The sequence below is a fragment of the Macaca nemestrina genome, chromosome 12, assembly GCF_043159975.1.
Source record: "Macaca nemestrina isolate mMacNem1 chromosome 12, mMacNem.hap1, whole genome shotgun sequence".
Lineage (NCBI taxonomy): Eukaryota > Metazoa > Chordata > Mammalia > Primates > Cercopithecidae > Macaca > Macaca nemestrina.
This window is the reverse complement of record NC_092136.1, coordinates 852,035-864,264: the sequence shown is the minus strand read 5'-3', so window position 1 is coordinate 864,264 and position 12,230 is coordinate 852,035. Positions and strand designations below refer to the sequence as shown.

At 44.5% G+C, this 12,230-nt stretch overlaps 1 pseudogene; it reads right to left on the bottom strand.

The window, feature by feature from the left end:
* Positions 1-5,249: 5,249 nt before the first annotated feature.
* Positions 5,250-5,350, bottom strand: LOC112428941 (U6 spliceosomal RNA; annotated as a pseudogene).
* Between the last annotated feature and the right edge of the window lie 6,880 nt (positions 5,351-12,230).

The following is a 12,230-nucleotide window of genomic DNA, read 5'->3' as shown; positions in this document are numbered from 1 at the left end:
CCACACAGAGTCTGATCCTTGTTGAAGAGACGCTGGCCGTAGCCATCCTGCACTGTTCCTGTCTGAACAGCAGCCAGCCCATCAGCACTAAGGGCACTGTACTTACACCAGGGAATATTCACAGTGGACTTAGGAATTCTGATGGCTAATGAGTAACCTGAACATGCCATAGCGACCGGCAAAAGCAGGTTACAATTTGCACTCTATGAAGTAGCAAGGAACACACTCTACAGGGGCAGGCTGGGATAAAAGCTCTCGAATTTTTAGAATTATTGTCCCTGGTCATTCTTCAGGAACAGCATGCTGGTTAATGATTTCTTGTTTATAGGCCGAACTAATCAACAGAGAGGATTAGTATTCCGGGAACAGCCCAAATTCCAAAACAAATAGTAAAGGAGCCTGTAACAGATTATTACAAAATACCGAACTACCAAAATCTTATGTCCTTGCAACGGGCAACAAAACTTGGTCTACAGAGTTTGTCTGTATATAAACTGATTTCAGACTGGGCACACTGGCTCACGCCTATAATTCCAGCACCTTGGGAGGCCAAAGTGGGAGGGCTGTTTGAGCCCAGGAACTCAAGACCAGCCTAGGCAACATAGGGAGACCTGGTCTCTACAAATAATTTTTTTAAAAAATCAGACACGTGTGGTGTGGTGCATACCTGTAGTCCCAGCTACTAGGGAGGCTGAGGTGGGGGGATCACCTGAGCACAGGAAGTCAACGCTCCAGTGAGCCAGGACAGCATCACTTACTCGAGCCTAGGCAACAAGGTGAGACTCTGCCTCGAAGAAATAAAGTGATTCCACCAAGTAACCCAAAAGCCCAAAACTGACCAAGCCCAAGAATTTTTGAAGGAAGCTGTAATTGCTAACATCACTATTAAGGTGGTTAGCACAGCAGTCAGCCAAGCAAACTCTGAAAGCAGGCCTAGACTGGAATGTCACTCCACGTTTTACTAGCTATGTGACTCTGGGCTATCAACTTAACCACAATCTGCCTCAGTTTCTCTTCTTCAAATAGGAGTACCATCAATGAAAGAGCTGCGATGAGAAGTGTGAGATAAGAAGCAAAGCACTGGTCCAGCCACGAGAAGCTACTGTGCCCATCACCAAGGATAACCTCACAAGTTCTTTTTTTTTTTTTTGAGACAGAGTCTTGCTCTGTCACCCAGGCTGGAGTGCAGTGGTGAGATCTTGGCTCACTGCAACCTCCACCTCCCAGGTTCAAGCGACTCTCCTGCCTCAGCCTCCCAAGTAGCTGGGATTACAGCCATCCGCCACCTGTCTAGCTAACTTTTGTATTTTTAGTAGAGACAGGGTTTCGCCATGTTGGTCAGGCTGGTCTTGAACTCCTGACCTCATGATCCACCCACCTCGCCCTCCCAAAGTGCTGGGATTACAGGCGTGAGCCACCACACCTGGCTCGTTCTCTTTACTCACGCACAGGAGGGACGAGACTCAGTACAGAAACCCTCAGAGAAGCAAACTGGAATAAAAGGGTTCAAAGAGTACTAACAACTGTTTCACTACAAAGCCACAGAGGTAAATGCATGTGTGGCTCTGACAAATGTTAACGGGCATATCTTTTCTTGACAGTTTTATTGGGAAATAATTCACATACCACCCAATTCACTCATTTAAAGCATGTAATTCAATGGCTTTTTGTACAGTCACAGAGTTGTCCATCAATCTAACTCCAGAAAATCTTCACCTCCCCACAAGGGGAGTCAGCCACTCACTCACCAATCACCCCTTCCCAGACCCTAGCAAGTAGCAGTGGACTTTTTACCAATTTCTATAGATTTACATCTTCTAAACATTTCAAATAAATGGAATAACACGTGGGCTTCTGTGACTGGTTTGTGTCACTTAGTATAGTTTTCAAGGTAGTATTAATTACTATTTCATTACTTTTTAATGCTTAGTAAAATTCCATTGTGTAGCTATACCATATTTCGTTATCAATTCATCACTTGATGGATTTTTGGATTCCTTACACTTTTTTGGCTATCATGAATAACATCGCTATGAACATTTCATGTTCCAGTTTTTCTATCAACATATGATTTTTGTTTATTGGGTACATATCTAAAAATACAATTCTTGGTCATAGGAATTTCTGTTTAACATTTTCAGGCACCTGACAAGATGTTTTCCAAGGGCAGCTCCATTCTACACACCACCAGACAAGAATGAGTGTTCCAACTTCTCCATAACCTCGATGACACTTGTTATTGTCCATCTTTTTTATTTTTTTTATTTTGTTTTTTAGATGGAGTCTCCCTCTGTTGCCCAAGCTGGAGTGCAGTGGCACAATCTCGGCTCACTGCAACCTCCATCTCCCGGGTTCAATCAATTCTCCTGCCTCAGCCTCCCAAGTAGCTGGAATTCCAGGCGCCTGCCACCACGCCCAGCTAATTTTTGTACTTTTAGTACAGATGAGGTTTCACCATATTGGTCAGGCTGGTCTCAAACTCCTGAGCTCAGGTAATCCACCCATCTTGGCCTCCCAAAGTGCTGGAATTACAGCTGTGAGCGCTCGGCCTCATCTTTTTTATTACAGCCATCTGGGTAAGTGTGATGCAGTATCTCATTGTGATTTTGATTTGCATTTTTCTGATGGCTTTTATATGCTTACTGAACATTCGTAAATCAATTTGGAAGAAATGTATATTTTAATACTTCATCAATTTTTTTTTTTTTTTTTTTTTGAGACGCAGTCTCACTCTGTTGCCCAGGCTGGAATGCAGTGACAGGACTTCGGCTCACTGCAACATCCACTTCCTAGGTTAAAATGATTCTTGTGCCTCAGCCTCCCAAGAAGCTGAGATTACAGGTGCATGCCGCCACACCCAGTTAATTTTTATATTTTAGTAGAGACGGGGTTTCATCACGTTGGCTAGGCTGGTCTTGAACACCTGACCTCGGGTGAGCCACCTACCTCAGCCTCCCAAAATGCTGGGATTCCAGGTGTGGCCACCGCACCCACGGCCCCTAACACTTCATCAATTTTTCAATTTAGTTGTCTTATCATGAAGTTCTTTATATATTCTAGATAACAAGCCCTTTATCAGGTACATGGTTTTCAAATATTTTCTCATTCTCAGGTTGCCATTTCACCTTCTCAATAGTATTTTGTAGCACACGTTATTAAGTCCAAATCAACTTTTTTTTTTTGTCATTTGCACATCTGTTGTCACCTAGGAAATCATATTCCAGACCGGGTACAGTGGCTCATGCCTGTAATCCCAGCACTTTGGGAAGCTGAGGCAAGCAAATGGGGTTTGGCCAACATGGCGAAACCCCATCTGTACAAAAAACACAAAAATCAGCTGGGCATGGTGGTACAGGCCTGTGGCCCCATCTACTCAGGAGGTTGAGGCAGGAGAATCGCATGAACCTGGGAGGCGGAGGTTGCAGTGAACCAAGATCACGCCACTGCACTCCAGCCTGGCAACAGAGCAAGACTCTGCCTAAAAAAGAAAATTCCAAAGTCACAAAAACTTACTATTTTTTTTTTAGTAGAAGTCTCATAGCTCTTACAGTTGGGTTTATGATCCATTTGGAGTTATTTCTTGTGCATAGTGTAAGGTAGGAGTCCATTTACATACTTTTACATGTAGATCCATCATCCCAGCACCATTTGTTCAAAAGACTATTCTTTTCCCCCACCACTGAACTGTCTTGGCACTCCTGCTGAAAATCAATTCACCAAAAATGTAAATGTTTACTACTGCACTCTCAATGTTATCTCAGTATCTATGTATCTGTCCTTATACTAGTACCTTACTATCTTAACCATTTGTATATTAAGTTTTAATTCTCCAATCCTGTTCTTTTTTGCATCTATGGAGATAACCAGGTATTTTTTTTATTAATGTAAGTATTACATTGACTGATTTTCAGATGTTAAACCAACCTTGCATTCCTGGGACAATTCTCACTTGAATCTGGTATATAATCCTTTTTTTCTTTTTTTGAGACAAAGTCTCGCTCTGTCACCCAGGCTGGAGTACAGTGGCATGATCTCAGCTCACTGCAACCTCCACCTCCCGAGTTCAAGCGCTTCTCCTGACTCAGCCTCCCGAGTAGCTGGGACTACAGGCACACGCCACCACGCCCAGCTAATTTTTGTATTTTTAGTAGAGACGGGGTTTCACCATGTTGGCCAGGCTGGTCTCCACCTCCTGACCTCATGATCCACCTACCTTGGCCTCCCAAAGTACTGGGATTACAGGTGTGAGCCACCAAGCCTGGCCTGTATAATCCTTTTTATATGCTGTTGCTGGATTCAACTGGCGAGCAGTTGGTTGAAGATTCTTGTTTCTATATTCATGATAATAGTCTGTAATATTCCTTTCTTGTCATGTCTTTGTCTAGTTTTGATCTCAGCATAACACTGGCCTTATGGAATGGGTTAAGTATTCCCTCCTATTTTTCCAAAGAGTTTGTAAAGGACTGGTATTAATTATTTTCTTGAGATAGAGTCTCACTCCATCATCCAGGCTGGAGTGCAGTGACGCAATCTTGGCTCACTGCAACCTCCACCTCTCGGTTTCAAGCGATTCTCCTGCCTCAGCCTCCAGAGTGGCTGGGACTACAGGCACGCCACCACACTCAGCTAATTTTTGTATTTTTAGTAGAGATGGGGTTTCACCATGCTGGCCAGGCTGGTCTTGAACTCCTGACCTCAAATGATCACCCATATCGGCCTCCCAAACTGCTGGGATAACAGGCGTGAGCCACTGCACCCAACCAGGGCTGGTATTAATTATTTAAGTGTTTAGTAGAACTCAAATAATGACAAGCTCAGTAACCGGGATTTTTCTAGAGAAGCCACCTGTCCCAGAGCTTATTGTTGTGACAAGTTTTTTTTTGTTTTTTGGTTTTTGGGTTTTCTTTTGAGATGGAGTTTCACTCTTGTTGCCCAGGCTTGAACACAATGGCGCGATCTCAGCTCACTACAATACCCACCTCCTGGGTTCAAGAGATTCTCCTGCCTCAGCCTCCCAAGTAGCTGGGATTACAAATGTGCACCACTATGCCTAGGTAATTTTGTATTTTTAGCAGAGACGGGCTTCACCAAATTGGCCAGGCTGGTCTAGAACTCTTGACCTCAAGTGATCCGAGTGACTCGGCCTCCCAAAGTGCTGGGATTACAGGCATGAGCCACTGCGCCTGGCCGTGAAAAGTTTGTAAATTATTAATTCAATCTAATTACTTATTATAAGTCTATTTGGGTTTTCTTTAATGGAATGCTTCACAAATCTGTGTGTCCTTCTCACACAGGGGCCATGCTAATCTCTGTACTGTTCCAATTTTAGCATATGTGCTGCCAAAGTGACCAACTATTCAGATTTTCTATTTGTTCTTGAGTTAGCTTCAGTCACGACTTTCTAGGAATTTGTCCACTTCAACTAAGTTATCTAGTATTTTGTCACACAATTATTCATGGAATTCTCTTACAATCATTTTTATTTCTGTAAGGTGAATAATAATCTCCCCTCTCATTCCTGCTTTCAGCAATCTGAGTCTTCTTTTTATCTCAGTCAGTCTCACTAAGTTTGTCAATTTTGATGATCTTTTCAAATAAACCATCTTTGCTCTCATCTTTGTTATGTTCTTCCTTCTCCTGGCTTTAGGTTTTACTCGTGCTTTTCCTGGTGGCTTAAGGTGAAATAGTAGGCTAATGATTTCAGATCTGTCTTTTTTAATGTAGGTATTTACAGTTATAAATTTCCCCAAGCCCTGCTATCACTGCAGTGTCTAATTTTTGGAATGCCGTGTTTTTATTCACGTTTATCTCCAAGTTTTTTTTTAAAAGACAACGTCTTGCTTTGTCACCCAGGATGGAATGCGGTGGCGTGATCATAGCTCACTGTGGCCTCAAACTCCCAGGGTAAACAATCCTCCTGTCTCAGTCTCCCACGTAACTGGGCCCTAAGGGCACACCTCTAGGCCTGGCTAATTTTTTTATTTTTAGTAGAGATGGGGTTTTGCCATGTTGATTAGGCTGGTCTCGAACTCCCAACCTAAAGTGATCTGCCCACTTTATATAAGGGAGGTCGTCCTGTTTATTTTGTTTACCTGGAACTATCTTAATTTCCTTTTTTTTTTTGTGACAGGATCTCGCTCTGTTCGCCCAGGCTGGAGTAGTGCAGTGGCACAATCTTGGCTCATTGCAACCTCCGCCTCCCAAGTTCAAGCAATTCTTGTGACTCAGCCTCCTGAGTAGCTGGAATTACAGGCGTGCGCCATCATGCCTGGCTAATTTTTGTATTTTTAGTAGAGACGGGGTTTCACCATGTTGGCCAGGCTGGTCCCGAACTCTCAACCTCAGATGATCTACCCACCTTGGCCTCCCAAAGTGCTGGGATTACAGGCGTGAGCCACCGCGCCCAGCCAATTTCTCTATTTTCAAAGGATAGTTTTGCTGGACACAGAATTCTCAACTGACAGTCTCTTTCAGAAACAGGATTTTCCCACTGAGCTAGCTCATATGATGGCAAGCTCAGTAAATGGGACAGGTCCGAGAGTGACATGCTCTGCAGCCGGGACTTGCTGAGGAGCTCCAGCCTTGATGTGTCCCCTCCAGTGGCTGCTAGGCTGCTGGCTTTCCCAGCTACCATGGTAATAAGGCAGCTGGTTTCCATGGTTACGACGGAGCTGGGGAGAGGAGAATGGGAGGAGGTTGAGTTAGAGGTTCCACGGTTGTTCACAGATAAATGCTCCTAAGAGTGTCACAACCTTTCGTTAATTTTGAGTTCCTACAGTTGATTTTGACCATTTTTGCCAGTCCTTTCACTGCTTTTATGAAGGACTGGATTACAGAGGCCTCACTCCACCATTCTGGGTAAGTGGCATTTCTGATGCAGACTCAAAGCTGTCACGAATAAAGAGTGTTTAGCACACATGCCTCTGTTGATTCTGTTTTCTAAACCTCCACACGTCACTCCTACCTTTCCACTCCAGATCCTCACTACCTCCTCTGGACCAAAGCAATCGATCTTTTCCTAACTGGCTTTCCTGCCTCTAAGCCTCATTAAAACCCATCCTCTATATCCAAAATGACCATTCTTTTCCTTTTCTTTTCTAATTTTCTGTAGAGATAAGGTCTCACTAAGCTGCCCACACTGGTCTTGAACTCCTGAACTCAAAAGTGATTCTCCAGCTTAGGTCTCCCAAAGTGCTGGGATTACAGGCCTGAGCCACCGTGCCTGGCCTCAAAATGACTATTCCACTAGCAAAACAGAAATTGAGGCTGGGTGCATTGGCTCATGCCTGTAATCCCAGCACTTTGGGAGGCCGAGGCAGGCAGATTACCTGAGGTCAGGCATTCAAGACCAGCCTGCCCAACATGGTGAAACCCCATTTATACTAAAAATACAAAAATTAGCCGGGCGTGGTGGCGGGCACCTATAATCCCAGCTACTCGAGAGGCTGAGGCAGGAGAATTGCTTGAACCCAGGAGGTGGAGGTTGCAGTGAGCTGAGATCATACCACTGCACTCCAGCCTGGGTGACAAGGGAGAGATTCCATCTCAAAAAAAATTTTAAAAATTGAGTGTCATTCCCCTGCTTAAAATACTTAAACAGCCCACATCCTAGACAGGAGGTCCCTACCATCTGGTTTTGGCCTGCCTCTCCCACCTTGGTCTCCAGCCACATTCCCGTGCCCCACTAGGCCCTACCCATGCTAGGAATCCCCCTCAATGTATTGCACATGTCCTGCTGCTGCTCCTGCCTCTCTGCAGTGTGGCACACGGTACTGCCCACCTTTTCCAAACCATCCCCCACATCCCATCAGCCTAGCAAGACCAGAGCCAAGCATCACCCCTGCATTCCACGCCTGACCTCTCCTAAGCTGTTCACCCCTCATACCATTTACCACTCTGCATTACAAAGGCCTGAGCTACTCGAGGACAGTCAGTGTTTAGCATTCTAGTAAGAGCCATCATCTTTTAAAAAGCTCTACAAAAGGCCCTACTCCACCTGTCCCTCACCTCCATTCTCTCCTAACCTAACCCCTTACTGCCTTTCCGCCCAGGATTGCTGTCCTAAAGCCACATGGGCCTCCTGCTGTTTCTTCTGTGTAGCTGTCATCCTCCCCCACAAAGGCCTCTGCACTTACTACTCCTCCCTCTGCCAAGACGCCCTCCCCACTGACTTGTACATGTCCACTGCCTCACTAGCTCCAGGTCCTTGCTCAACTGCTGCCTTCACAGCAGGGCCGGTCCTGATCATTCTACTTAAAATTGAACACCTGTACCCTCATTTACCCAACCATCTTCCCTCCTTATTTCTCTGTTGTGTTTATCATCTCCTAACATCCCACTAAACTCTGTTTTTCTTCTTGATCTCTACCCACTAGAATGTAAGCTCCATGTGAACATGGAGTTGTTTTACTCCCTGCCACAGTCCCAGAATCCTGGGAAGTACCTGGCATTGTAGCAGGCACTCAATAAATACTTGGTAAGAATAAATGCCCTGCAGACAGCAGGTACCCAATAATAGCACCACATCTGACTACTCATAATGCACCAAAAACTGCCCCAAGAGCTTCTGAGCAATAGAGCTGGAAAACAACCAGCATTTCCTGAGCGACGGGATCACCAGAGATGCTATGTCAATCTCTACAGCATCCTCTCCTTCAGGGCCCCCATCACATCCATCCTGACTGTCGACCTGTCCGCTTTTCCTCCAAACAAGTGCTCTCTTCTGGTCATTTCAGTTGCCACCTGCATCTCCAGTCGGGACTCTTGCAGCTTTCACCTTCCACTCCTCACCTCCAACCTACTTTCCACAGAGAAGCTGGCATCAAGGGAGGAGACCACCTCTCATATTGTCTTATACCCAATTTCTGCTTCCAAAGAAGAAGAAGTAAAAACTAAAAGGCAGAAATGAAATCCACGAGCACACAGCCCAGTGCCACACCCTGGGCCTGGTAGTTAAAGGTCCACCCCAACCTAATCGGTTATGTTATCTATAGATTACAGACATTGTATAGAAAAGCACTGTGAAAATCCCTATCCTGTTCTGTTCCGTTCTAATTACCAGTGCATGCAGCCCCCAGTCACGTACCCCCTGCTCATGCAATCGATCACGGCCCTCTCACACGCACCCCCTTAAAGTTGTGAGCCCTTAAAAGGGACAGGAAATGCTCACTCGGGGAGCTCACTTGTTGGAAGACGCGAGTCTTGCCAAAGCTGCCGGATGAATAAAGCCCTTCCTTCTTTAACTGGGTGTCTGAGGGGTTTTGTCTGTGGCTTGTCCTGCTACAGCATAATAGTCTCATATAATTACATCAGACCTGTCACTCACTCGCTTTCCTTCAGCAGCTTCCTACAAGGCACCTAGGATAAAAATCAGACTCATGCCAGAGCCTTCAAGGCCCAGCACGTTCTGGCCTCCCCCAGCAATCCGGCTTATACCAGCTCCTCTCCTTGCTCACTGAGTTCCGACGGTACAGCCTCTCAGATCCTGAAATACAACAAGATCTCCACCACCTCAAGCCCTTCTCCCCTCCAGGCTGGGACAAGGCTGGTCCCAGGCAGCTTCAGGACCCAGCTGAAATGTCACTTCCACAGAGAGGTCTTTCAGGAACACCCAACCTAAGGGAGTCTCCTTTTATCATCCACCATGATAAACTGCCTCGGCGTCACACAATATGACCACATAACAAATCTGCACATGTACCCTGGAATCTAAAGTAAAGGCTGAAATTCTTTTTTAAAGCCATCAAAAAACACATAAGAAAAAACATTTCAGTTCAGGGTTTAAACAAATCTCTTGGAAAAGTCAAGTATTCAAACTCCACTGGACTGACCCATCATTACCAATGACAGAATCTACTGACTAAACTACTGAGAGAAACGACAGAATCTACCAACTAAACTACTGAAAGAAATGACACAATCTACCGACTAAACTACCAAGAGAAACAACACAATCTACTGACTAAACTACCGAGAGAAACGATGGAATCTACCGACTAAACTACTGAGAGAAACGACGGAATCTACCGACTAAACTACTGAGAGAAACGACGGAATTTACGACTAAACTACTGAGAGAAACGACGGAATCTACGACTAAACTACTGAGAGAAATGACACAATCTACAGACTAAACTACCGAGAGAAATGACACAATCTACCGACTAAACTACTGAGAGAAATGACACAATCTACTGACTAAACTACTGAGAGAAATGACACAATCTACAGACTAAACTACCGAGAGAAATGACACAATCTACAGACTAAACTACCGAGAGAAATGACACAATCTACAGACTAAACTACCGAGAGAAATGACGGAATCTACAGACTAAACTACCGAGAGAAACGACGGAATCTACAGACTAAACTACCGAGAGAAACGACGGAATCTACAGACTAAACTACCGAGAGAAATGACAGAATTTACGACTAAACTACTGAGAGAAATGACGGAATCTACGACTAAACTACTGAGAGAAATGACACAATCTACAGACTAAACTACTGAGAGAAATGACACAATCTACCAACTAAACTACTGAGAGAAACGACGGAATCTACAGACTCAACTACTGAGAGAAACGACGGAATCTACCGACTAAACTACTGAGAGAAACGACGGAATCTACCAACTAAACTACTGAGAGAAACGACGGAATCTACCGACTAAACTACTGAGAGAAATGACGGAATCTACAGACTAAACTACTGAGAGAAATGACACAATCTACCGACTAAACTACCAAGAGAAACGACGGAATCTACCGACTAAACTACTGCGAGAAATGACGGAATCTACAGACTAAACTACCGAGAGAAACGACGGAATCTACAGACTAAACTACCGAGAGAAACGACAGAATCTACCGACTAAACTACTGAGAGAAATGACAGAATTTACGACTAAACTACTGAGAGAAATGACGGAATCTACAACTAAACTACTGAGAGAAATGACACAATCTACAGACTAAACTACTGAGAGAAATGACACAATCTACCAACTAAACTACTGAGAGAAACGACGGAATCTACAGACTCAACTACTGAGAGAAACGACGGAATCTACCGACTAAACTACTGAGAGAAACGACGGAATCTACCAACTAAACTACTGAGAGAAACGACGGAATCTACCGACTAAACTACTGAGAGAAATGACGGAATCTACAGACTAAACTACTGAGAGAAATGACGGAATCTACAGACTAAACTACCGAGAGAAACGACAGAATCTACCGACTAAACTACTGAGAGAAATGACGGAATTTACGACTAAACTACTGAGAGAAATGACGGAATCTACTGACTAAACTACTGAGAGAAATTTCTATTTACTATATTCTATATCAAGAAACAAAGGTCAGTCGGTCAAAGGCCCCATGCTTTTCCTTTGATTTCTGGGTTTCAGAGCACTACAGACTAATACCATATGTAGGTTTGCAAAGAATACACTGCACTGTTCATTCCCTTGAACAGGGAACAAGGTCCTTCCTACTTGCTTACTTCAGATAAGGAATAAATGCCGAGTCACCATTCTATTTAAATGAATAGAATTTTAAATTCTATTTAAAATTCCACTTAGAAATACATGCCACACAAGCTCTCAGAACCACCTGCCCAAATTTGATTAAAAGTCAGGTATTATTACTTCAATAAGCATGAGAGGCCGGGCACGGTGGCTCATGCCTGTAATCCCACCACTTTGGGAGGCCAAGGTAGGCAGATCACTTGAAGTCAGGAGTTCACCAGCCTAGCCACATGGCAAAACCCCACGTCTACTAAAAATACAAAAATTAGCCGGGCGTGGTGGTACACGCCTGTAGTCCCAGCTACTGAGGAGGCTGAGGTGGGAGAATCACTTGAACCCGGGAGGCAGAGGTTGCAGTGAGCCAAAATCACGCCACTGCACTCCAGCCTGGGCAATAGAGTGAGACTCCATCTCAAAAAAAAAAAAAAAGTAAGAAAGCGGCCACATGCAGTGACTCATGCCTGTAACCTCAGCACTTTGGGAGGCTGAGGCAAGAGAATCACTTGAGGCCAGGAGTCCAGGACCAGCCTGGGCAACATAATAAGACCCCATCTCTAAAAAAAATAAAAATTACATAAAGTCAAATTATTCCTCCCCAAGGCCTTCTCTCAGGCAGTGATAAACCAAGAGTATATCACAAGTCATAAATGGGGGCAGGGGCATGTGTGTAGAAACAATCAGTCATCAAGGACTG